Raw genomic sequence first — 26,764 nt, 5'->3', positions numbered from 1 at the left:
AGGGTTGGTGAGAACAATAGGGTTGTGCCGTGGAAGTATGATAATGCTTACCGCAACAACAGAAGGGCTGAAAATCAGATCAGACCAGCGAATCAGTCTCCCGTGACGATTGGTTTACCAAGTAGAGTTCCTGCAACTGTTGGTCCGGTTATGGACAATGTAGGAGGACCAGGAGGGTTTACAAGGAGTGGTTGTCTGTTCGCTCCACAGCCTTTGAGAGACAACAATGTTGAGGCTCTCGCCAAAGCAAAGGGTAAGCAGGCTGTGGTTGAGGAAGAACCTGTTCAGAAGGAGGCACCTGAGGGCTCGTTTGAGAAAGATGTGGAGGAGTTTATGAAGATAATTAAGAAGAGTGACTACAAGATTGTAGATCAGCTGAATCAAACTCCATCCAAAATCTCTATTTTGTCCTTGCTGTTGTGCTCTGAGGCACACCGTAATGCCTTGCTGAAGATGTTGAATTTGGCTTACGTGCCTCAAGAGATTTATGTCAACCAGTTGGAGGGTGTTATTGCTAATGTCAGTACGAGGCACGGCTTGGGGTTTATAGACTTGGATCTGACACCTGAAGGTCGCAACCATAATAAAGCCCTGCATATTACTATGGAGTGCAAAGGTGCAGTATTGTCACATGTGTTGGTGGATACTGGCTCGTCTTTGAATGTGTTGCCCAAGAAGACCTTGAGCAAGATAGATGTTGAAGGGGTTGTCCTCACGCCGAGCGATCTTATTGTTCGGGCTTTTGATGGATCCAAACGGTCTGTTTTTGGTGAAGTCACGTTGCCAGTGAAGATTGGCCCGGAGGTGTTCAGTATTGTCTTCTATGTGATGGATATTCAGCCAACATATAGTTGTCTTTTGGGGCGTCCCTGGATACATGGGGCCGGAGCAGTGTCGTCAACTCTCCATCAGAAGCTGAAGTATGTTTAGAAAGGCCAGATTGTAATAGTGTGCGGCGAGGAGGACATTCTGGTGAGTCATTTATCCTCTTTCAAGTATGTGGAGGTGGATGGCGAGATCCATGAAACTCTATGCCGGGCGTTTGAGACTGTTGCTCTTGAGAGGGTGGCTTTTGCTGAGCAGAAGAAGCCAAGTGCCTTAATTGTATCCTACAAGCAGGCTATGGAGGTTGTCAATTCGGGCAATGCAGAAGGCTGGGGCAAGATGGTGGACCTGCCTGTTAAAGAAGATAAGTTCAGTATTGGTTATCAACCTCTGCAGGAAGAGCAGGGTGAGCAGAAAGGGCCGAGTACCTTCACCAGCGCTGGGCTGATGAATCATGGAGACGTCTTTGCAGCCAGTAGTGAAGACAGGGACAGTGACTGTGATTTGAACAACTGGGTTCGACCGTGTGCACCAGGGGAGACGATCAACAATTGGACAGGTGAAGAAGTGGTCCAAGTTACTCTTCAAACAAAGTAATTTTCTTTTCTTTTTCATTTTGCACAAAACCCTACGTTCTGCCCAAGGCGTAGTGGTTCATTGTAGGGCCTCATCATGTTTTTCAATGATATCATTAATAAAGGACGTTTTGCAAACAACTTTGTGATCCCTGTCTTTCCGTTTTTGTTTTTCATTTTCAAAAATAAAAATGGCAATGTTTTTTGTTTCTGTGACTTTCTTGAACTCTTTTTTTTAAAATAAAGCATTAAACATGCAGAATTGATCCTACGGACTCCACTATAAACGGTTTTGTTATGGCTCAGTATGATTTCAATAATCCCATCTACCTAGCTGAAGAGGAGAGTGAGGAAGATTGTGAACTCCCTAAGGAACTGGTCAGATTATTGAAGCAGGAGGAAAGGGTCATCCAACCTCATCAGGAGGAATTGGAAGTTATTAATCTTGGTACTGAGGACGCCAGAAGAGAGATCAAGATCGGGGCTGCTTTGAAGGAAGATGTCAAGAGAAGGTTGATTGAGATGCTGAGAGAATATGTGGAGATATTCGCCTGGTCGTACCAAGATATGCCTGGGTTGGATACCGATATTGTGGTACATAGACTACCTCTCAGAAAAGATTGTCCTTCAGTCAAGCAGAAGCTTCACAGAACTAGTCCTGATATGGCTGTCAAGATCAAGGAAGAGGTTCAGAAGCAGTTGGATGCGGGTTTTCTGTCAGTGACTACTTATCCCCCGTGGGTGGCCAACATCGTTCCCATGCCGAAGAAGGACGGTAAAGTCAGGATGTGTGTCGATTACCGGGATTTAAACAGAGCAAGTCCGAAAGACGACTTCCCATTACCTCACATTGATGTATTGGTTGATAATACTGCTCAATCCTCGGTTTTCTCTTTCATGGATGGTTTCTCTGGCTATAATCAGATTAAGATGGCGCCAGAAGACATGGAAAAGACGACATTCATTACACCTTGGGGCACATTCTGCTATAAGGTGATGCCATTTGGGCTGAAGAATGTCAGTGCTACCTATCAGAGGGCTATGATGACTCTCTTTCATGACATGATGCACAAAGAGATTGAAGTGTACGTGGATGACATGATTGCGAAGTCGCAGACAGAAGAGGAGCACCTGGTAAACTTGCAGAAATTGTTTGACAGGTTAAGAAAGTTCAAACTGAGACTGAATCCAAACAAGTGTACGTTTCGGGTGAGATCCGGTAAGCTGTTGGGTTTCATTGTCAGTGAGAAGGGGGTTGAGGTTGACCCAGCAAAAGTAAAAGCTATTCAAGAGATGCCTGAACCGAAAACTGAGAAGCAGGTTCGTGGGTTTTTCGGGAGATTGAACTACATTGCACGGTTTGTATCTCACCTAACTGCCACGTGTGAACCGATATTCAAATTGCTAAGGAAAAATCAAGCAATCAGGTGGAATGATGACTGTCAGAAAGCTTTTGATGAGGTAAAAGAATATTTGCAGAAACCTCCAATCCTTATACCTCCAGTTCCTGGGAGGCCTCTGATAATGTACCTGTCAGTGACTGAGAATTCGATGGGGTGTGTATTGGGATAGCATGACGAGTCTGATCGAAAAGAGCATGCCATATACTATCTTAGCAAAAAGTTTACAGACTGTGAAATAAAATATTCGCAGCTCGAGAAAATTTGTTGTGCTTTGGCCTGGGCTGCTCGCCGACTGAGGCAGTATATGTTGAACCATACTACCTTATTGATTTCTAAGATGGATCCAGTAAAGTACATCTTTGAGAAGCCGGCTCTCACCGGACGTGTTACCCGTTGGCAGATGATTTTAACAGAGTATGATATCCAGTACACGTCACAGAAGGCCATCAAAGGTAGTATTCTGTCAGATTACCTTGCCGAGCAACCGATTGATGATTATCAGCCGATGATGTTTGAATTCCCTAATGAAGACATCATGTATCTTAAGATGAAAGATTGTGAAGAGCCTCTTGTCGAGGAAGGACCGGATCCTGATGACAAGTGGACATTGATGTTTGATGGGGCGGTGAATATGAATGGCAACGGTGTTGGGGCAGTGCTTATCAATCCTAAAGGTGCACATATACCTTTTTCTGCCATACTGACTTTCGATGTAACCAATAACGAGGCTGAGTATGAGGCTTGTATCATGGGGATAGAAGAAGCCATCGATCTAAGGATCAAAACTCTGGACATCTATGGAGATTCCGCTCTAGTGATTAACCAGGTCAATGGAGATTGGAATACTAATCAGCCGCATTTGATTCCTTACAGAGATTACACCAGAAGGATCCTGACTTTCTTAAAAAAGTGAAGTTGTATCATGTGCCCCGAGATGAAAATCAGATGGCTGATGCCCTGGCTACTTTGTCTTCTTTGATCAAAGTTCATTGGTGGAATCATGTACCACTTGTTGCGGTGAATCGACTTGAGAGGCCTGCGTATGTGTTTGCAGCCAAGTCTGTTATGGATGAGAAGCCGTGGTACTATGATATCAAGAATTTCCTCAAGAGTCAGGAGTATCCTGAAGGAGCATCAAAGAATGACAAGAAAACCCTGAGAAGGCTAGCTGGAAGCTTTTATTTGAATCAGGATGACGTGTTGTACAAGAGGAACTTTGACATGGTTCTGCTCAGATGCGTGGATAGACACGAAGCAGACATGTTGATGCAAGAAGTGCATGAAGGATCTTTTGGTACCCATGCTGGTGGTCATGCAATGTCCAAGAAATTGTTGAGAGCCGGTTATTACTGGATGACTATGGAATCCGACTGTTTCAAGTACGCTCGGAAGTGCCATAAATGTCAGATCTATGCTGATAAGGTGCATGTACCACCAAGCCCTCTGAATGTCATGAATTTGCCTTGGCCATTCGCGATGTGGGGCATTGATATGATTGGGAAGATTGAGCCTACCGCTTCTAATGGACATCGTTTCATCCTGGTTGCGATTGATTACTTCACCAAGTGGGTGGAAGCAGCTTCCTATGCTAATGTTACTAAGCAAGTGGTTGCCCGGTTCATTAAGAAGGAAATTATCTATCGTTATGGGGTTCCTGAGAGAATCATTACTGATAATGGTTCGAATCTCAATAACAAGATGATGAAAGAGCTTTGTAAAGATTTCAAGATTGAACATCACAATTCTTCTCCTTACAGACCAAGGATGAATGGTGCTGTAGAGGCGGCAAACAAGAATATCAAGAAGATTGTGCAGAAGATGGTCGTAACGTACAAGGATTGGCATGAGATGCTGCCTTTCGCTTTGCATGAGTACCGTACTTCAGTACGTACGTCGACCGGGGCAACCCCTTACTCCCTTGTGTATGGTATGGAAGCGGTCCTACCTGTTGAAGTGGAAATTCCTTCTCTAAGGGTCTTGCTGGATGTTAAGCTTGACGAAGCTGAGTGGATTCGAACAAGGTTTAATGAGTTGAGCCTTATCGAAGAGAGACGGTTAGCAGCTGTGTGCCATGGGTAGTTATATCAGAGAAGGATGAAGAGAGCCTTTGATCAGAAAGTGCGTCCTCGAAGCTATCAGACTGGTGATTTAGTTTTGAAGAGGATCCTTCCTCCTGGTACAGATAACAGGGGCAAATGGAATCCTAATTACGAAGGTCCATATGTTGTTAAAAAGGTTTTCTCTGGTGGAGCCTTGATGCTTACAACTATGGATGGTGAATATTTTCCGTCCCCTGTTAACTCAGATGTAGTCAAAAAATACTTCGCATAAATTGGCCCGCTGGACAAAAAGAATAAAAGAGTCCAGGCAAAAAAGGATAGTTTATTTTCCTTTTGTGCGCAATTACCTCTTTCTAGGAATTGCTTCCTGATGTATTTGCCGTTTCAGGCCCATTTTCAATCAATAAAAGTCGTTATTCAGATAAATTGCTCTCTTGTTTTTATTTTTACTGTTTTGTTTGCATAAACGTCCAAATTTTTGATAAACATTTCATATAAAAACATGAAGGCTAGACAATAACGTGCAGAAAGATAAAACATTTGAAAATCATTTTGAATGTTGAGTACACTTGAGTGTATCTTGTCCATGCAATCCCCTGGGGCATGTATATCTAGTTGGTTGCAGGTTATCTTTGGTTCCTGGATGAAGCAGATAAGCCACGGTTTGTTCAGGGATGTTGTCAGCATTGTCCAGTAGTGCGAGAGGTGGGGATCTTCCCCAGCAGATGAAGAAAGTTCAGGACTTGTCTCCCTAGCATAGTCAAGATCAGGAATTCCTCAGCAGGATTGAGGATGTTTCCCCAACAGGCCTAGAAGTGGAGAGTTCCCCAAGCAAGTCTGAAAGCTATTATAACTGTTCTTCCCCGGCAGAGGCGTCTGTGGGTAGTGTGTTCCTCATCAGCAGGTACAAAGGCTATTATTTCCCCAGCTAGTCTGAAGATTAATCCCTACCGAGTCGGCAGTGAGTAGTTTATCCCTCAGCAGTCAGGTATGAAGTACTGTAATCCTCAGCAGAGTGGTGAATGCCTTTCCCCATCAGGGTTGTGAATGTTTTCCCCTAGCAGATCTCCCCAGCAGAGGTTTGTGTTGAGAGTTTTCCCCATCCAGTTCCCCAAGTGGATCAGGTTCGGTAAAAATTATCCCCAGTAGAGGTTATCCTACCTGTGGATTGACTACTATCCTCGGCAGAGGTGAGCATGGGGTGTTTCCATAGCAGAGTCCCAAGTGGATTGGATTCGTTGAAAGTTTTCCTTGGTGGGGTTTATCCTTTCTCCAGCAGCAATTGCCAGTCCCCAGCACGGTTGAGAAGTTGGTGTGTTCCCCAGATAGAGTCTCCCCATTTAGTTGGTTCCTCTGCCGTCCCCAGAGTATCAGATCAGCAAAGCACCCCCAGCAGTGCGTCTCCCCACAGAGTTGGAGAATCTAATCAGATTTTTGTGCTCAGTAGAGCAATCCTTTTGCTCCCCGTCAGGAGTTTTCATCATTTTGCATATTGCATGTAGTAATCATTGCATCCTCAAACCGCGTAGCATTTCCATTCAACATGGAGCATTACGCCATAGAAAAATTCAAACATATGCATTCATGTGTTAAACCTAATCAGACCATATCCCCGGCAGAGGCGGATCATATCTCAACATCTGTACGACACATTTGCTACAGTTACCCCTGATAGATAGCATTCAGGGTTGATAATTCCCCAGTGAGATCCCCAGCAAGTGTTTAGCCTTGCCTTGACATATGTACATATCATCCTTGTGATACCGGTAAGTGTCGTGTCTGCACCTATGTGTAATCTTTCTTTGGTGTCGGTAAACATCATCTTTCGATGTCGGTAAACATCGAGTCTCACCCCAGTCATCGGTAAATGTCTGGTCGTCCCTTGTTGATGTCGGTAAACATCATCTTTCGATGTTTGTAACGTCTCTCTTTTTCCATTCATCCGTTGATGTCTGCTCACCTCTCCGTTGGTGTCGATAAACGTCGAGTTTTTCCCATTCATCGGTAAATGTCTGGTTGTGTATCTTTTTCCAGTCATCGGTAAATGTCTGGTCGGGTGTCCTTCCTTTGATAAAAATCAAAGATCCCCAGTAGAGTCGTCGGTAAACGTCTTGTCTAGTAAACGTCTTGTCTATCTCCAGTTGCAAATATCTTTTTCCTCCCCAGGTGGAGACGCCATCGGTAAATGGCCTCGTCTTGCTTCGATATCGGTAAGTATGGAATGCCCAGCTTAGCCGCCATCGGTAAGTGGCCTCGCTTTTTGTGACATCTGTTTCCCAGCAGCCATCGGTAAATGGTGTCGCTGACGTTGATATCGATAAATGTCAAGTTGCTTTGAAGCCACCATCGGTAAATGGTCTTGCTTCTTTTGGATGTTGTTTCCCAGCAGCCATCGGTAAATGGTCTCGCTGACGGTGATATCGGTAAATATCAAGTTTCCAGTAATTTAGCCATCGGTAAATGGTCTCGCTGAAGTTGATATCGATAAATATCCTGTTCCCGGCTAAGTCGCCATCGGTAAATGGCCTGGCTTTTCTTTGTATCATCTCCCGCAGAGTGCAAATTTCTACGGTTCTTTGGTATTCAATCCCTGGTTACCTTGAAGGTCTGACAGCCGTTGCTCTCATCCGTTCAGGTTCCCAGTTGATTGAATAGGGACAGCTGTAGCACCTCAAATTTGCACCTCCTTTTTGTACATTAATTTCATTTTTTAGGTCATAAGCATTGCATAGCATGTTACATTTCATCAGTCAAGACTGGTCAGGAGATTCAACTGTGCAAGGCCAACAAGCGCATTTTCCATGAGATCAAAGCCTTATGGTGGTTCCAATGAGCTCATGAGACTCAAGGATCATCTGGAAGCAATTTGGCCACGTGTTGAAGGCTCAGAATTCATCAGTGCATGTCATATCCATCTGAGGCCCATAAAAGTCAACAAAAGTCAACTGCAAAGTCAACTGTGGATTTGGAGATGGGAAGTGATTAGAGATGCTTCATTCATGTTCATACAAGTCTCATTTGACATCTCAAACACTTACGTTGAAGAATTTGAAGTCAGGTCAAGAATTTCCCAAAATAGCAAGTGACCTGTAATTTGAAATTTCCAAAAATGGAAAGGTTTTGGACCAAATTCAACTCAATTTTACATCATCAAGAAAGCTTCAAATGAAATTTTGTCCAACATTAAAGTTGAAGATCTTTCTCTCCCATTTCCAAAAAGTCCAAGATCATGGATTTATGATGTGTGGTTGAGGAGATATGATCCAATCATGGCAAAGTGTGCTTAAAACTTCAAATGGGTATAACTTTTGAACCAAGGCTCCAATTTTGGTGGCTCTTTTTGCATTTTGATCCTCATAACATGTAGTTTCCAAAACATCCATTACATGGCATGAATTCCACTTGCATGATCATGTGCTCACTCATGAAGTTTTGTGAAGGAAATTTCATAAAATCAATTTGGATGATTATATGCATGAAATACCAATCCTAAAGCTTGCATACGCCTTGTTTAAGTGGTTTTGGATCAGAGTTGAGCACTGTTCACGTGGCTACCTCATGCATGGGGGTGAAAATCCAATTTGTGCATACACCTTAAAACTTGATTAATTTCAATTAGCTTTGGCTTAAACAGGTTTTCAGCATCATTAGCATGGGATATATAAGGATAATCTTAACTGCATTCATCATTAACTATAGTTTTCAGATCTAGATTCAAGAATCAACCAAAATTTTCTCTCATCAAGAACTTGCAATTTCTTCACACAAAAGCTACTTCTCTTGTTGGATTCATGATGAGGAAGTATTTCTGAGTAAATTTGAACGCGGAATTGGAGCAAATCGTGCCAGTTTAGACCATACATGAAGCTTGAAGCATCAATGGAGATTTCAAAATTAACTGGATTCATGCTTGTTTGAGCTTCAATTTTTCCATCAATCATCTCCAAAAGCATCATAGAGGAGCTTTGGAACCATTACATGCCTTGGATAGCACGATTTCAGCTTGTTGTTCTTCAAGAGGTCAGGATTCGACCTCTCTAATTCTCAAATTCTTTGTTATATTTGTATAGATCATTGATTGGTGATCATTCTGGTATAAAATTTGAGTGAAATAGTGCATTATTCCGCTAGTTATGCTTGATGCAAGTTTTGATGTCATTTCTTATTTGCTTCGATTTGATCTTGTTGTAATGAATTATGTGTAAATGCTTGTTGATCTTTGATGTATGTTGAAAATGCTGCATGATGATGTCCTTGTTTTGAATTTCTGGAATATTTTCTAGAAAAGTGCATGAACTCGTGTACTGTTCATCTTCTTCGTGAGGAAGAAGATGATGTTCATACTATGGCCACGGTTTTGTGCATTAGGCAACGGTTCTCTGGTTCTTGCCATGCTGTACTAGGGTTTGGCTGGGATTGGTCCACGCATCTGTCCACACAGCAGTTTGGTTGGCTCACATTGTTTGACCAAGGCCACTTGTACGCTGACTTTCACGTCGTTTAATGAAACGACTGCGTTTCATGATGAAACGCACGCCACATTTAAATGCTAACCTACTTCGATTCCGCCTGGTGTACTTTTTTCAAATTGCCATTCATTTTTATGTTTTCCCTCCTATTTTCCAATGCCATGTCCATTTTGGTTTTTAATTTTTTCCTCAACTTAGAAAAATCATATAAAATAGAGAATGCATCAATTTGATCCCAATTTTTTGCAAAATGCTCATTAGAATGTCTAGTTTTTATGAGCATGAATTTGTAAGTTGTGCCTGGCTGGAAAAATATTTTGTTCTAGGATGATTGAATACATATGCATGTGTGATATTGCCTTGTTCTTTCCATGATAAAATGCTCAAAAATAATCCAATGAGCTTGAAATTTTGCATGCTAATTCTAGACACATTGAGGGACATTTTGGCTTTGGTTTGACATTTTTGTCATGTACCAATTCTGTTTTATGCTTGTGTTAACTTGGTGTGACAATTTGTGTCACACCTTTTGATGTCTAACTTGCACAATGTGATTGCCATGCCAAATGATCTCCAATGCTTCTGATTTTTTGTGTGATGGATGATCTGGATGCCTGGATTGCTCATTAATTTTTCTAGAATTATTTGAATCATTTCTGTTTTGATTGAGAATTTTCATTCATGTTGATCATTTGGATGCCTTGAATTGGTCATTAGCTTCACATGCTTGGTACATGGACTTGCTTATGGATTATGGTTTGGTTCTTTTTAGGACTTATTCTTGAGTGATTAAACATGCTTTGCGTTGAGTTTGAGGTTCTGTTTTGACTTTTTGATCCTCTTTTGACCCTAGGCTTAGTCCTAGTGGTTTGTTACTTACCATTTGAGTTGTGATTTCAGGTTCAAGTGTGCATCTCCATGATTGATGTTGCTCCTTCATTTGAGCTTGATTATTGGTTGTTGTTGACTAACATCTACTTGTTTTGTAGGCTTTGATGACATTTCATTTGTGTTTGCTTATGGCTTACTCCTTGTTGTCTGATGATGATTGGGTTGTCTGTTTGAATATTGACTGTTGATTGTTTGTCTGGATTTTGTACTGAATGGTTTAGATGTTTCCACAGGTACCTAAGTTGTTTTAAGATCTTTTGAACTTTGCTTGGCTAGCTTGTGGTTTGCATACCACCGAGGTATAATCTCTTGATCTTCATGTAGTCTGGAAGACCTACTGTTATTGGTAGGCACCTGTCTGAAGCCCTCCTTAAGAGGCAATGGTTGTGGATGTTTAATGTTGTGCCAAGTAGGTAAAGTCCTCTTAAGAGGCAATTGGCAGATAAAAGGGATGTGTAATCCATCCCCTGCTATTCAATTGTGTCACTCACTTTGCTCACACACCATGTGTTGATGCATTGTGAGTAAGAACCCAAAATCTAGTCCATAGAGTCAGTCATCTGTGGAGAAGAGTTCCTACATTCTGAACTCCCACACTTTCTATTTTGAGTCAAGCTCTCCCAGGCCAGGGATAAGAGCTATGAGGCATAACCCTTATCTCCCATTTCATTTGCTTCACCCTAACTCTCAATGTTAGGGTTAAGAGCTAAAAACACCCCATTCCAGTTGGCTTGTTTGTCAAGGTTGACATGACCCCTTGACTAAAGCCTAGCCTTGTGTGAGCCTAATTGTTTGCATATAGTGTGTGTGCTTGCTCTTGTGCTTGTGTTTGATTGTGCTGTTTAGGCTAGCTTGCTTCCTGTGCAAGTTAGGATAGAAACCTCAACATAGGGATCGTATGCATGACAACTTCTAGGCTCGAGTCGTAGTCTCCCTAGTAGCTTGTTGTCTCCCTTTGTCTCTGGTTAGGATAGAAGTTCTTTCCCTGTTAAGGGGAACTACGTCGCCCTGATCCTCATACCAGATGAGGTACGTAGGCAGGAGTTGAGTTGATCTCTCCGGGCACCCTTTTTCTTTTTCAACCCTTTGTGTGTGTTGGAGTCTGACATAAGTCCACCGATTAGGAGTTGGTTTCCTGTGTCTTGTTTGCTTGTTGGAGTCTGACATAAGTCCAGCGATTGGCAGTTGGTTTCCTGTGTGTGTTTGTTGGTTCGGAGTCTGATGTAAGTCCAGCGATTGGCGTTCGGTTTCCATGTTTGCCTGTTTGTGTGGAGTCTGATGTAAGTCCAGCGATTGGCAGTTTGTTTCCTGTTTCCTGTTTGTGTTTTGTTTGGCGTGCGTTAGCCGAGCTACGAGTGCTCTGATTCTTCTCCAGTCAGAGAAGATACGTATGCATAGGATGCGACATCCTACCGAGCACGTTTCCCCTGTCCCGAACTACGTCGACTCTGATGTCTGTGTCTGACAGACTACATAGGACCAGGATGCGACATCCTGCCGAGTTACCTTCTCCCGTTTCTTTTGTCTTTCTATGTTTCCTTCCAGCCTTGTGCAGTGTTTGAGAAGTCTTTAGTAACCTTTCTTCTATTCTTTTGTGCGTGGATCTCGTCGAGTACGACGGATGCGTAGGGGTGCTAATACCTTCCCTTCGCATAACCGACTCCCGATCCCATCTCTCTCTGGTCGCGAAACCATGTCTTTTTCAGGTTTACTTCGAGCGTTTCCTTTCCCTCTTTTGGGATAAATAACGCACGGTGGCGGCTTTGTTGTTTCGTTTTCCCGCCGGTTTTTCGCGTAATGCGACACTTTGTTTCTTACAACTATGGATGGGGAGGATTTCACTCGTCCTGTGAATTCAGATGCAGTCAAGAAGTACTTCGCCTAAAATAAAAACAGAATAGCTCGCTAAGTTGAAATCCTGAAAGGGCGACTTAGACAAAAATGAGCGTCTCGGTGGATTGAAAACCCAAAGGGCGGTCTAGGAAAAAATTACAGACATAAAAAAAATGAATATATATATATATATATATATATATATATTTATATATATATATATATATATATATATATATATATATATATATATATATATATATATATATAATATATATATATATATATATATATATATATATATATATATATATATATATATATATATCCCGCTAGATTGAGTACCTCACCCTGGGGAAATCTAGGCAAAAATTAGGGATTTGGTAAGTAACTACATCCTAACAAGACTTTGCCCTACAACTATCATTTTTTAGGGATTCTCGCTCAATCATCGTCAACTGAAGCGTCAAATACAGTGAATTCAGAGTTGGTGGAGAAACGGTCATTATGTTCAATGCAACCCTTTTTCCATGTATATCACCAATTTCAAATTTGTAAAGATCCATGGAGTCTCGCCATTTGCAAACTACCATTCCATTAAATAAATTTGAGCTTTTATCCAATTCTTGGCACTCTTACTTGTTTCTATTTAACAAATGTTTGCATATTTTAGTTGATAAATATCATTGTTTTAAGAGAAATAAAGTTTTATAAATGGTTTTAAACAAAATGAACATTCACAATGACTAAAAGGATAAGTGGAATGTCCTCAGTGTTTTCCCAAGGATGGTACGATTTCTAAAAGGTAAGACATTTGTTCACATTCTGGCATGTTTATATCCTCTTCATCAGCTTTCATGTTGTCTCCTTAACAGGAAGTGGTATAGAGCAGTTGATGGAAGGTCTGTGACTTTTTCCATCCCTAGCATGTCACGTATTGACGAAGGATTCATTTCCGTTTCCCTCAGCCAAGACAGTTTCCTTTGAGGATTGCCTACAGATTATCCCCAGCAGGGTTGCCTGACTCGAGTTTGATAATTTGTATCCTCTCCATGTCTGAAGATTTCTTCTAAGTATTGAGATACGGTGAGGAAGATGTATTGTTACCTTCCCCAGTGGAGAAAATTGTTCTTTCTCCCCTTTGTTTTGATTGATGGGTATCTGTTTGGCATTTGTTCCCCACAGAATTTCACATCATTCCTTGATAAATTCCCCAATAGGGTTTCTTCTACGGCGGATCTTATTGATGTTCAGCCACCTGTTCTCGAGAATTGATGAGAAGTCCCTGGCAGTTGAAATTTGTGACTTTGCCTATCCCCAGCGGTGATCGATGTCTTCCGGTATTTGATCGGCCTTACTAGAATTGAATTCTCCTGTAGGCCTTGCCTTTCTTTTTGAGATGTTGCGCCGGATGTCTGTTCGTGACTCTTGAACCTGTTTGTGTTAGATATGTCTGTCTGTCAGCATTAATCATACGCAAATCATACATAATCATAACATTCAGATATTCATGATTTTCATTCTTTGCCATATATTTTTGCTTGTTATATCTTGTTATTGGTGAAATGTTCTTCCCCAAGATGATGTTTGTGTCTGATCTCTCCATTTAGAGTTAGCCTCATATGTAGAAAGTGTTTATCTTTCCTTCTTTATTCCCCACTGAGTTAAGTCCTCATGGATGATTATTGTTCCAATTTCCTCCCCAGTTGCATATCGGGATGGAATTACTCCCCTGAGTTATATCCTCATTGGGTTGAGTCTTGTTTAATTGTGTCTTTCTAGTTTGTTCCTAGATTGACTCCTTTCTTGTTATCCTCTGCAGTTTCATGTGGTTTAGTTGTTCAATTGCTCAGTAACCAGTAATTGTTCATCCGTTTCCCTAGTGGATCTCGTGGCCTTCTACCCAATATCCAGTAGTTGTAAGTCCTATTGTTGTGGTTTTCAAAGTCTTTTTTTATTCCTCAGTTGAGTAAGATTCGTATTTCCTTGTGGAATAGAATGTCCATCCTGTAAGTCGAGTTTGCTTTTTCAGCTCTTCTTTCGTATGATGAGTGTCTTGGATATGTTCCCAATTCACGCCTGGTTGGTCACCTATTATATGCCCAGTAACCGGTATCACTGGTGTTCCTTCCTTCTGCTCCCTATTATGACTTTTTTTCCCTGTGGAGTCAGATTTTCCTGAGTTGAGATGTGCCTTTTGGGTCCTCCTCAGATGCTTCGAATGATTGATATCTTTCACCCTTATACCGGTCTTAGATATTCTTTCTCCCTAAACATGTTATTCTCTCACCCAGTAGCCGGTGTTTTGATGACATGTCTCTCTTTGAGTTTATTACCTAGTAGCCGGTAATATCTCGTTCTTTCTTCCTCAGTTGAGTCCTTTGTGGATAGTTTTGCTGTATTGGCATATTCCCCAATACATGCATCTTTGCTGTATTGGCATATTCCCCAATAGATACATGGTCAGCTCGAGTCTTTCCATCGATTTATTTTCGTGGAATCCCTTCGTCTCTCCCAGCAAATTTTCAAGTCGTGGCCTGCTCACGCATTTTTTACTTTTCCCCAGAGTCTCTATCTCCCTAGTGAGTGCGTTACTCCTATGGATTTTTCAATTCCTTCTGATTTCTTTTCCTTCGTGGCAATCATTCACCATGAAGATTTTATTTTGCATGCATACATTTGCATCATGAGGTCTTTTAGGGACCAAAATTCGTCTCTTTATTATTATTTAAGCCCATTCTACCTCGTCGATACGAAGATTTTAACCTTCATATCTTCGGCTAGAATGACCTTAAATAGGGGCATCTGTATGACCCTAATTTTGAACCTAAGATACCTCATGGCATCATATCATTGCACAGTGCATTGCCTCAAGGATCATAGCATGTTTAGCTCCTTAACCCTAGGGTTAGGACTTGTTTGAGTGTTTGAGATCACCAAGCATGCTTGTATTATATATATTGGCTTTTCTTATTTTTGATCACTAACCAAAAGCACAAAAATATGTCACTAACTCTTTTTGTTTTGAAGCTCAAGTGATCATGTGCTCCCATGCTCCTAGGAGGCTCCTAAGCTCAATGAAATGGCCAGATCAAGATGAGAAGAAGCATGAAAATGGTCCACAAAGTTCCTAATCATCATATATGTCTCCCAAGTATCCCAATTTGCCAATTTTATCAAGATAACCCAAAGGGCTTGATGATTGTTTCCCAAGGAAACCCAAATTCAACTTTGCTTTGACTGTGCCTTGCTCATGAAGCAACCTCAACCTATGATCAAATTTAATCAAGAGAATTTATTTCATTCATTATTTTATGCACATATGAGCCTATTTTAGGCCCCTCAATCATCTATTCATCAAGATTGGAAGTTTGACCTTGAAAAGTTGACTAGTCAAGTCATCTGACTAAACTAAAGATCACTAAGATACAACGTTTAATGTGTTTGTCAAATGATGATGACCCCAAGATAAAAAATGTTCTTAAGAACCATATTAACAACTATAATGTTCATCAAAAACCCATTTGAAACTTGGAAGGTCATCCTTCATTTCAAAACATTATAGATCATTTTGACTAAAACCCTAATTTTGGGTCAACTTCCCAAGGACCTAACTTCCTTATTTTTTATGATTTTGAGGTGAGACAAAATGCATTGTAAATCTTAATATGCCTAATTGAAAAATTTATGTTGGACAAAATTTCATTATCCTAAAAGAAATACTTGTGATAATACAAACATTATAGGTCACTTTGGACCTAAGTCATTGAATTTGAAAAATGCCCAACTTCAAATGACCATAACTTTCTCATGAAAAATCCAAATGATGCAAAATTTAAGTCTAAATGGATCATATTGAAAATATATACAACTTTGATGTTGGAGGATTTTTCATTTAAATCTTGCATCATTGAAACAGAAGGGCTTGAAGAGGCTTGCTTTTGGTGAAAATTTTCAAAAGGTGACTTAGACATGTTTTGTGCCCAAACTTTCACAGCCAGTTTTCACTAATTTCCAAATGCCAAATGAATTTTTGCCTAACATGTCTTTTGTTCCTTATTTCAATGGCTTTCCAACCATTACTCACATTACTATTTTGGACTTTCCATTTGTGAGTTTCGAAGAGCTTTCTTTTTATGGTCATTTTTGCATTTCATGCTGTAACTTCATGTGCAAGCCAATTCCACTTCAATTACACATCTAATTCAATTCAAGTTTATCTCAGCATGGTTTATCACCCATCATAGGGCTTTACATGTGCCTGTACAGGCCTATGCAAGGAAGATTCAAATCCCATGCACACAAGGGAACCATGCTTTACAACCCTCTTCAGCTATAAATAAGAGCTCAATCCCATTCATTTTACAACCAAGTGGAGACCTGAACAGCTGCAGAATTGAAATCCCAACCCTCACCAAAGGAATTTTCAGATTTATCTCTCTTTTGCAAGCTTGAAATTCAACATCATTAGTTGCTTTTTAAAGCTCAATTCCTTATCCTATCATCTCCATCACACTTCCAGAGCAAAAGCAAATCAAGATCTTGAAGAATTTGTGGCCTTAGAAGCTCCATTTCAGAGGTAGCATCTCAAACTTTTTGGATCTAGATCTTGCAATTCAATGTGATTTTCTTTGGGTTATGTGGTTTTCTGAAGTCCTCACACTTGAGGCAAACCAGTGGTGGTCTCAATTGTTCATTTCGTGCATTTCCAATTGACATAACATGATCTTCCATCTCACATTTCTCTCTAAATAGGAAGAGTGAGGATGATCCATGGATACAGTGGTGATGTAAATCACCTGAGCTTCATTTTGATGCCCTTACTTTTTATTTTCATTACAAACTTTTTCCCTGCGCGTGGTGGCCGGAATTTGGTATCTCACCGGAGAAGATGGTGGTTTCCACCACCATCCACACGTGTTTGCTTCCCAGCCTTTGGATCGTGTCTCAACGTTATAATCTTGACCATCCAATGTGATTACTTGATTTAATGCCATATGCAGCGCGTTTGACTTGGTCACACCATGCGCCCTCAGATCTGGACAGTCCATTGATGCCACGTCAATTAATGAGGTGCATCACGCGGCTGTGGTTTTTTCCATTTAACTCATTTTCTTTTAATTTCAGTTAATTCCATTTATTTTTAAAAATTCTTCAAAAATTTATTTGAAGTCACAAAAATATGAGACCAATGCCAAAAAAATTATTGTAAAATCTAGTTCTATATTTTGATTTTTAATTGTTTTTGTGACTTCATTTAATATTTTTTGTGGATTATTTGATTTTTAATAGTTTTAATTCATTTTTAATTACTTTCTGATATTTGAAAAATCCAAAAATATTTTCCTAACACCCATGGATCATGATAAGTCAATGAAAAGTAGTCTCATCAATTTCTTATTTGATTTGAGATTTATTTGAGATTTTAATTCGTATTATGTTATTTTTTATTGTTTTTAATTGTTTTAAAATAGTTTCTGATTTCAAAAATTGTTGAGAAAATTTGTCAAAGTTTGTTTGACCACGTTAGACCTATGAGAATTTAATTGGACTTGTTGAAGTTGATTTGAATTAAATTTGAGGTTTGACCATATTTTGATTATTTTATTTTGCATTTATTTTTAATGCAAAAATTACCAAAAAATTATGGTTGACTTGTTGACTTGTAATCTTCCTTTATTTTCTATTTAGAATTGATTGATGATGACTTTATTCACATTTGATCAATTGTATTTGATACTTGAATTCTCTTTCCCTCCATTTCATCTTCATCCCATTTCTTTTCACAATTTGGCCAATGAGTTAATGTCTTATGGTTGGTCTTGACAAATGAGAGGTTTAACCTTCTCTGATCCAAACCAAACTCAACTTGATCCAAGATCAAGTGAGTTGTTTTTTTGTCTAAGATAGGTTGCTTCTTGGTCAAGCAAAAAACCTAAAGTCCATACAAGGCTCTTCCCCTTTTGTTTTGGCATGGCAAGTTTGTGGAGCTTGGCTTACTAGTCATAATCTCTAACTTGTGTTTATTTGCCTATAGTTTTATTGACCGGCCTCAGATAGGTGTGACTACTACATTAGTCCACTTACGATTGCTTAACATAGCGTTGCATTGTCTTATGGCAAACTAACATAACTTCACTAATTACTAACTTTAATTTGAGCATTTAATTTCTTGCCCTTTACTTTAAATGCAATTTATTTCTTGCTCATTTATTCATATTGCTTTTCATTTTGCTCACTTGAGCACATATTTTATGTTTAAGTCATTTTCCTTTTGCTCATTTGAGCTTATTATTGTATTTAAATATATTGTTGTCTTGTGATTGTCTTGTCTTTGTTTTGTGTGAACTTAATGCGAAAAGGAGAAAGCACTTAGAATTAGGATATACCCATGCTTAAAGGAGTTCAATAGCAACTAGGCCTCATGCCTTTAGAATGCTAAACTTGTTGAAGAGCAACTAGGCCTCATGCCTTTAGAATGCTAAATTTCAAAGTTGACTTTAAAGGACTTCTCATCTAAACTTATTCTTTGTCCATTTCCCTTATTGTGTTGTGAACTTTTTGATGTTTGCTCTTGTGTGATATTGAATCCATCTTGAGATAATAAAGAGGACTATTATCATGAGTAGCCGAGTTAAGAGAGACAAGCCAAATGGAGATCCTAGGAGCTTGATTCCAAGTTGTTTAATTGCTTGTTTATTTGCTAAGTCCAAATGAAAGGAGCATCTTGAATCATCTCTATGATTTCAAGAAAAGGAACTCCAAGGGTTTATCTTTTCCCTCTTATCTTTGTATGCTTTAGGACTAGCCCTTCTCTTCTTCTTCTCACTCTAACCAAGCCAAAATCTTTTCTTTCAAACTTTGACATTATTTCAAACTAGAAACCTATGCCTTAAGCCTTTGACTTTTCAAAACCATTTTCTTCAATACTCATTGTGAATAAGTCTTAGTCCAACTTTGACTTCACTTTGTAAATAAACTTAAATTGTAAATATAACTCACTTCAAGTTGTTTTGTGGTTCCAATGGCCACCTTATTAAAGCCTGTTCAAAAACATTAGTCATAGGTTTGAGTTATCATAGTGGCTGATGTAAATCTCACCTCATCCTTAGGTGATTGGATTATAAGTCTTCCAGGCTTATTATAGGGTTAACTCCTCACTATTATGTTGAAGCCTTCCTCACATGGTGGATTGTTGGTTTAGGTTGAGTTATCTCCCTTTGATAACAAAAGACCATAAGGCTTTTGATCAAATCAATTAATCTTTGAGATTTTTACCCCGAACTACGAGGTTTTGATCCTCCTTTGTGATGGTACGTAGGCAATGGGTTCATCCATTCAAATAACAAATTTGTAAATATAATCTATTCTCTTCTCATCCCTCCAATCTTTTGTACAAATCTTTTCACAAATACCAACCTACAACACATGTTTGCAAAAAGGATTCCCTTAGAGTACTAAGGATGTTTTGGGTGCGTAAAATCTTCCATTTCATAACCAACCCCCTTACCTAGATCTCTGACATTTTTACTAGTTTTTGATTTGAAAAACTTCTTACCTTGGCTTTTGTTCGCTTTTTAGCCTTTCCTTTGGATAAATAAATGTGCGGTGGCGACTTGAATTGTATGTTTACTTTTGGTTTAGTTAATAAACCTAAAGGTAACGAAAACCCCGCTACTTTTCCCTCTGTGTAATTAACCCCCTTACCTGTAATCTATGGCATTTTATTAGTTTTGATTTGAAAACTTCTTATTTTTGGGTTTTGTACGTACTTTTCCCTTTTTCCATTGGAAACAATAAAAGCACGGTGACGACTCTTGTTATTTGATGTCGTGCTTATCCATAGCTTGATGATCATGAATTTACCGCTACAGAAATTAAGTGGCGACTCTGCTAGGGAGTAGTCTCCAGTAGGTTTAACCTACTTTTTTGTGTGTATATAATTGTATAAATGTGATGTATGTATATTTGTTTGTGTGATATAATTTGCTTGATGTGCTTGGTGATCTCTAATTGGTGAGATAAGTTCTAACCCGAACTTGAGTGCAATTAAGATAGGAGGATGGCATAGTCATGTTCGACTTGTGTGGAGTAGTCCTTAACAAGTTGGCTTGAGATCCATCTGCTAAATGGAGACTCTTTTGGATTTGGAAATGTCACACAAGCATTTATGGTTAGGCATTACTATCTATAATTTGGGTTTGAGAAGCTGAGGATCGTAGAACACTTACCCCCTCTTGGCCTATTTAGGACGTAGTACATAGACTGTTCAAGTGTAGACTTGACAACAGTTGTTACACGATACTGCACTCAGACGAGTTTCTCTTGAGAATATTATGGGTCGATGAGTCAGTCATCTTAACCTGTAATATCTGATAGATGGAATTAAGACTCTGGGAACTTTTTAGAACATGATCTACAGGTTTTATCCGTAGTTCACTACTTTGGGATGGTTCTTACCCAGACTCCATACTCGTGACTCATAACAAACCCTTGATTCTTGGTTGATCCAATCAAGTCTTGTCAATATCAATGGAACTTGGGTGTTTATAAGGTGAAAACCATAATCAACCAAAATGGATGATTGATCTTGACAATGACTTTGTTCATCCCTTGGCCTATGTTTGTTTGCCTTGTGTGTGATCCCTTATTTGTGATTGTTGTATTCATGCATTCATGCGCATCATAACATTCATCACACGAAAATTTCAAGCAACTGAGGTATTATTTGCAAATATTTTAAGACCATGGATTATGGACGAAGGAACACTAAGAAGTACAGTTTCAGATGTCCCGACTTGAAAGAGTTAAGGAAGTTAGCATCTTTTGTATTAGATCCCTTGGACTTCAAACAACGTCATGGGAAGCTTCTGTCTATCTTGTCTGCTAATGTGGTTGAAGGACTTCTGAGTGTATTGGTGTAGTTTTATGACCCTCTCTACCGTTGCTTCACTTTTCCAGATTATCAGCTTGTGCCTATGTTGGAGGAGTATGCCCATCTCTTAGGAATACCGGTTTCTAACGAAGTGCCCTTTAGTGGATTGGAAGAGATTCCCATATCTCATCTTATTGTCGAAGCTTTTCACTTCAAGAAGTCTGAGATAGAGGCTCGTTGGGTGAAGAAAGGAGGATTGTTTGGATTGCCATCTCCATTCCTAATCAAGGAAGCTACTGCTTTTGCTCAAGCCGGTAGTGTGGAAGCTTTTGAAGCTATCTTTGTGTTTCTCATTTATGGATTAGCTTTGTTCCCTAACATTGAAGGTTTTATTAATGTTAACAACATTAGAATTTTCTTGATTGGGAATCATGTGCCTACTATGTTAGGTGATATGTACTTCTCTTTGCATTTAAGGAATTTTGAGGGTGGTGGAACTATTGTCTGTTGTATTCCTCTTCTATACAAGTGGTTTATTTCGCACTTGCCTCAGACACCTGCTTTTGTGAAGAACAAACAATGTCTACGGTGGTCTCACAGACTTATGTCTCTCACTAATGATGATATAGTTTGGTATGATCCCTCTTTGAGCAGTTTCAAGATTATTGATTCTTGTGGTGATATCTATAATTTGCCGCTCATTGGTACACAAGGAGGAATTAACTACAACCCTACTTTGGCTCGTCGTTAACTTGGGTTCCCCTTGAGAGACAAACCTAATAACACTTTGTTAGAAGGTCTTTTCTATTAAGAGGATAAAGATCCCCAACATTTGAAGAAGAAGATTGTGCATGCTTGGAATAATGTGCACAGGAATGGAAGGTCTGAGCTTGGTCCGTGAAACTGTGTAGCTTTGGAAGCTTTGGAGTTGAAGATGCCTTATGCTTGTGAGAGACCTATGTCTATCGTTGCGGTGGAGCCATTAACTCTCCTTAACCAAGATGTAGAGGAGTTGGAAGATGCACTCGCCAAGATGACGAAAGAGAAGGATAAGTGAGAAGAGCGTTTTTGTGCTTTGAGCAAAAAGCATGAGAAGTTGTAGTTGGAGTCTAAGGACAAAAATGCACTTATTGAGCTACTTGAAGACCGAGTGACAAAGAGACAGAGAGAGCCAGAGGTTTCATCTTATAACATACCTCAGCCTTCCGTTGCTTGGAAGAAGATTGTTGATCAGCTTGTCCTCGAGAAGACTCAGATGAAGGCTTCTTTTGAGACAGAGATTCGACGCATTCGAAGGAAGTACGCGCCTATAGCAAGATCTTCTGACGTTGTTGTTAGGGATCCTTAGGATGACTAGTCTCCTTTTCTCTTGTATTTTTCATTTGGTTTCTGAAAGTGTACTCAGTGTAATCCTTCCAATTATATAAATGAAAAGAGATTTTTGGTCATATCAAATTATTGAAATTGTTGTTAAATATATATATATATATATTTGCAAATAATATAGTAACTTCCTTGAAAAAATAAAAAAATGAATAAACAAGCATTGCATTTCTTGCATCATTTGCATAAGCAGGTTTCTCTTTCGCTAGATGTCTCATTGGTGTTTCTTCTATGCTTCAGCCAAGCTGACCCATCGGTACAACGCTTGCGCCAATCACTCCAGAATCATAGAACATATTAAGCAAGAGAATAGAGAGCTAAAAGAGGAGATCGCCCGCTTGACTGCCATGATGGAGTCAGTTCTAGCCGCACAGAGCCAGTATTCTCCAACGCCCGCAACTCCTCCTCCTTAGAGGTCTGTCATTTCAGATGTGGCTACCTTGACCATGCATGCTGCTACCTCTCATTTAGCACCTACTATGCCTTCCAGATTCCCGTGGGGAATGCCACCAAACTTTGTGCCTGAAGGCTTTGCGCCTACATTTGCTTCCATGCCGACATCTAGCTTGGTCATGTCTGTACCACCGCCTGTAGTGCATACCTTACCTCGCGTAGAAGACACCATTTATCATTTCGAGCCATCTGAGGGTTCGGAAGTTTATGAGAAAATGGATGAGATGAAAGATCAATTTCTTGAGTTGTGCAAGGAGTTGAAACTTTGAGAGGTAAGGATCTTTTTGGGAAGAGTGCTGCTGAGTTGTGTCTAGTGCCGAATATGAAGATTCCAGTGAAGTTCAAAGTGCCTGACTTTGAAAAATACAAAGGGAACACATGTCCTCTCAGTCACTTGGTGATGTATGCCCGCAAGATGTCTACCCAAACTAAAAACGATGAGTTGTTAATCCACTACTTTCAAGACAGTTTGACCGGCGCTGCGCTAAGATGGTATATGGGGTTGGATAGTGAAAGCATCCGCACTTTCAACGATTTAGGAGAAGTATTTGTGAAGCAGTACAAGTACAACGTTGATATTGCTCCCGACCGAGATCAGTTGAGATCACTATCTCAAAGGAAAAAGAAACGTTTAAGGAGTACGCGCAGAGATGGAAAGAACTCGCTTCTCAGATCACCCCTCCTTTAGCGGAAAAAGAGATTACCAAGATATTTTTGAAGACCCTTAGCTCATTTTATTATGAGAAGATGATCGCCAGTGCCCCTAGTGACTTTATCGAAATGGTAAATATGGGGATGAGGCTTGAAGAAGGTGTCCGAGAAGGACGGTTGTTGAAGGAGGAGGTATCATCTAGCAAGAGATACGATGAGATTTTTAGTAAGAAGAAGGATAATGAAGCCAACGCAATCATTAGTGGGAGGCAGAGGAGGCCTCAGGACAAAAGAAGTCAACCACCCCGTCAACACCTTCATCAAGTATCATCAGTAATCCCAGTATTTTCAATAAATCAATCAACACCAATTCAACAACAATAGCGTCAACAACAACAACCACAACAACGAGCAAACACCTTCAACAACAACAATACCAACAATCATCAATAACAAACTTTCGAGAGGAATAAGGTCTCTTTCGACCCAATTCCTATGACATATGCAGAGCTTTATCCATCGTTGGTTCTCAAGAACCTATTACAACCCAGAAATCCGCCAGAAATTCCTGAACCACTTCCATGGTGGTACAAGCCTGACCTTCGTTGTGCTTTTCATCAAGGAGCACCTAGACATGACATTGAGAACTGCTATCCGCTCAAGTATGAAGTTCAGAAGCTAGTAAAAAATGGAATGGTGTCCTTTGAGGACCGCATACCTAATGTGAAAGCAAACCCACTGCCAGCCCATCGAAATTCATCTGTTAATATGGCAGACGACTATCCTGGGGAGTTCAAGGTGTTTAATGTCCGTTTCATCAGAAGGTCTTTGGTGACGATGCATAGGGACATTTGTATGGTAAGCGATTATGAGCATGACCATGATGGTTGTGCTATCTTCAGTGTCAACCTGATGGGTTGTATGATTGTGAAAAGAGACATCCAACGGTTGATGGATGAGGGTATGATTCAGATTGTTCTATACCATCATGTAGATGACGATGTGAATGTTATCGTTCCAGTGTTTAAGAACCCCGAGAGGGTGGTGATTCAGTATGACAACAGTAACAGTAACAATATCAGTCAAAGATCGGTATCGCCATTGGTCATACGGTTAGCGGGCCCAATCCCGCATTCATCCGATAAGGTTGTTCCCTATCAGTATAATGCAACTATATTGAAGGATTGTCAAGAGGTCCTGTTACCTACAACCAGTTCTGTTGTGAGCATTACTGATGTTACTAAGGTGACCCGTAACGGTCGAGTGTTTGGGCTGGTGTTCTCGAAAGTTGTAGAAGATTCAACAGTTGGTAAGAAGGTGGAAGTACCTGTAGTAGATCCAATTAGCACTTTAAACCGTCAGTTTGGTGAATCCAGCAATTTGAAGATAATGATGATGATGAGGTACTTAGGCTAATAAAGAAAAGTCAGTTCAATATGGTGGAGCAGTTGGGCCAAACCCCCTCAAAGATTTCAGTACTGTCTCTGCTTATGAATTCAGAAGCGCAAAGAGAAGCACTACAAAAAGTTCTTGAACAAGCATTTGTGGGACATGATGTTACGATGGATCAGTTTGATCATATTGTAGCTAACATCACTTCCGGCAACAAATTCAGCTTTTGTGATGAAGAACTCCCTGAGGAAGGTAGGAATCATAACTTGGCTTTGGATATCTCCATGAATTGCAAAGATGACACTTTATCCAATGTATTAGTTGACACCGGATCTTCGTTGAACGTGTTTCCAAAGTCAACTCTTTCAAATCTATCATATCAAGGAGCTCCCATGAGCTATAGTGGTGTAATCGTCAAAGCTTTTGATGGTTCACGCAAGACAGTGATAGGTGAAGTGGATCTTCCAACGAAGATAGGTCCGAGTGACTTCCAGGTTACTTTTCAAGTGATGGATATCCACCCGGCCTACAGTTGTCTGTTGGGAAGGCCATGGATCCATGAGGCGGGAGCTGTTACCTCCACGTTGCATCAGAAACTCAATTTTGTTAAGAATGGAAAATTAGTCATTGTTGGTGGGGAAAAGGCGTTGTTGGTTAGCCACCTGTCATCTTTCTCTTATGTTGAAGTTGAGGATGAGGTTGGAACTCCGTTCCAAGCCTTATCTATTGCTGTTGAAAAGAGAGTTGGGGAATGACATTCTATTATAAAGTGATGCCTTTCGGTTTGAAGAATGCTGGTGCAACTTACCAAAGAGCAATGCCTTTCATGATATGATGCATAAAGGGATTGAATTTATGCCGATGACATGATTTCCAAATCGATTGATGAAGAAGAACATGTTGAGCATTTGTTGAAGCTATTATAGCATTTGATGAAGTATAAACTCCGTTTGAATCCTAATAAATGTACTTTTAGTGTTCGTTCTGGTAAGTTGTTGGGTTTTATTGTCAGTGAGAAGGGTTTTGAGGTTGATCCTACCAAGGTCAAAGCAATACAAGAGATGCCTGCGCCCAAAACTGAGAAACAAGTCAGAGGTTTTCTCGGCCGCTTGAATTATATCTCGAGATTCATTTCACACATGACTGCCACATATACACCTATATTCAAGCTTCTTCGGAAAGACCAGTCTTGTGATTGGACCGAAGACTGCCAGAAAGCTTTTGATAGTATCAAGGAATATCTGCTTTAACCTCCGATTTTGTCTCCACCTGTTGAAGGAATACCGTTGATAATGTATTTGACTATGCTTAAAGATAGTATGGGTTGTGTTCTTGGTCAGCAAGATGAGACTGGAAAGAAAGAGTCTGATATTTACTACCTAAGTAAGAACTTCACTGACTGTGAGACTCGGTATTTTGTGCTTGAAAAGACTTGTTGCGCATTGGCTTGGGCTGCTAAGCGTCTGCGTCAGTATATGTTGAATCACACTACTTGGTTGATATCCAAAATGGATCCAATCAAGTATATTTTTGAGAAGCCTGCTTTAACTTGGAGGATTGCCCATTGGAAGATGTTGTTATCAGAGTATGATATCCAATACCGATCTCAGAAAGCGATCAAATATAGTATCTTGGCTGACCATTTGGCTCACCAACCAATTGAAGTTTACCAGTCAGTGTAGTATAATTTTCCCGATGAAGAGATCTTGTACCTGAAAATGAAAGATTGTGATGAACCATTGCTTAAAGAAGGGCCAGAACCTGGTTCCCGTTGGGGCATGGTATTTGATGGAGTTGTTAATCAATATGGTAATGGTATCGGGAAGTGATTATTACTCCTCAAGGCACGCATTTTCCGTTTACAGCTAGATTGACTTTCAAGTGTACAAATAATATGGCAGAATATGAAGCTTGCATTATGGGGCTCGAAGAGGCCATTAATCTTAGAATCAAG

This window comes from Lathyrus oleraceus, chromosome 3, assembly GCF_024323335.1.
Source record: "Lathyrus oleraceus cultivar Zhongwan6 chromosome 3, CAAS_Psat_ZW6_1.0, whole genome shotgun sequence".
In the NCBI taxonomy this organism is placed as follows: domain Eukaryota; kingdom Viridiplantae; phylum Streptophyta; class Magnoliopsida; order Fabales; family Fabaceae; genus Lathyrus; species Lathyrus oleraceus.
The sequence above is the reverse complement of the archived record's forward strand: the minus strand, read 5'-3'. Positions refer to the sequence as shown.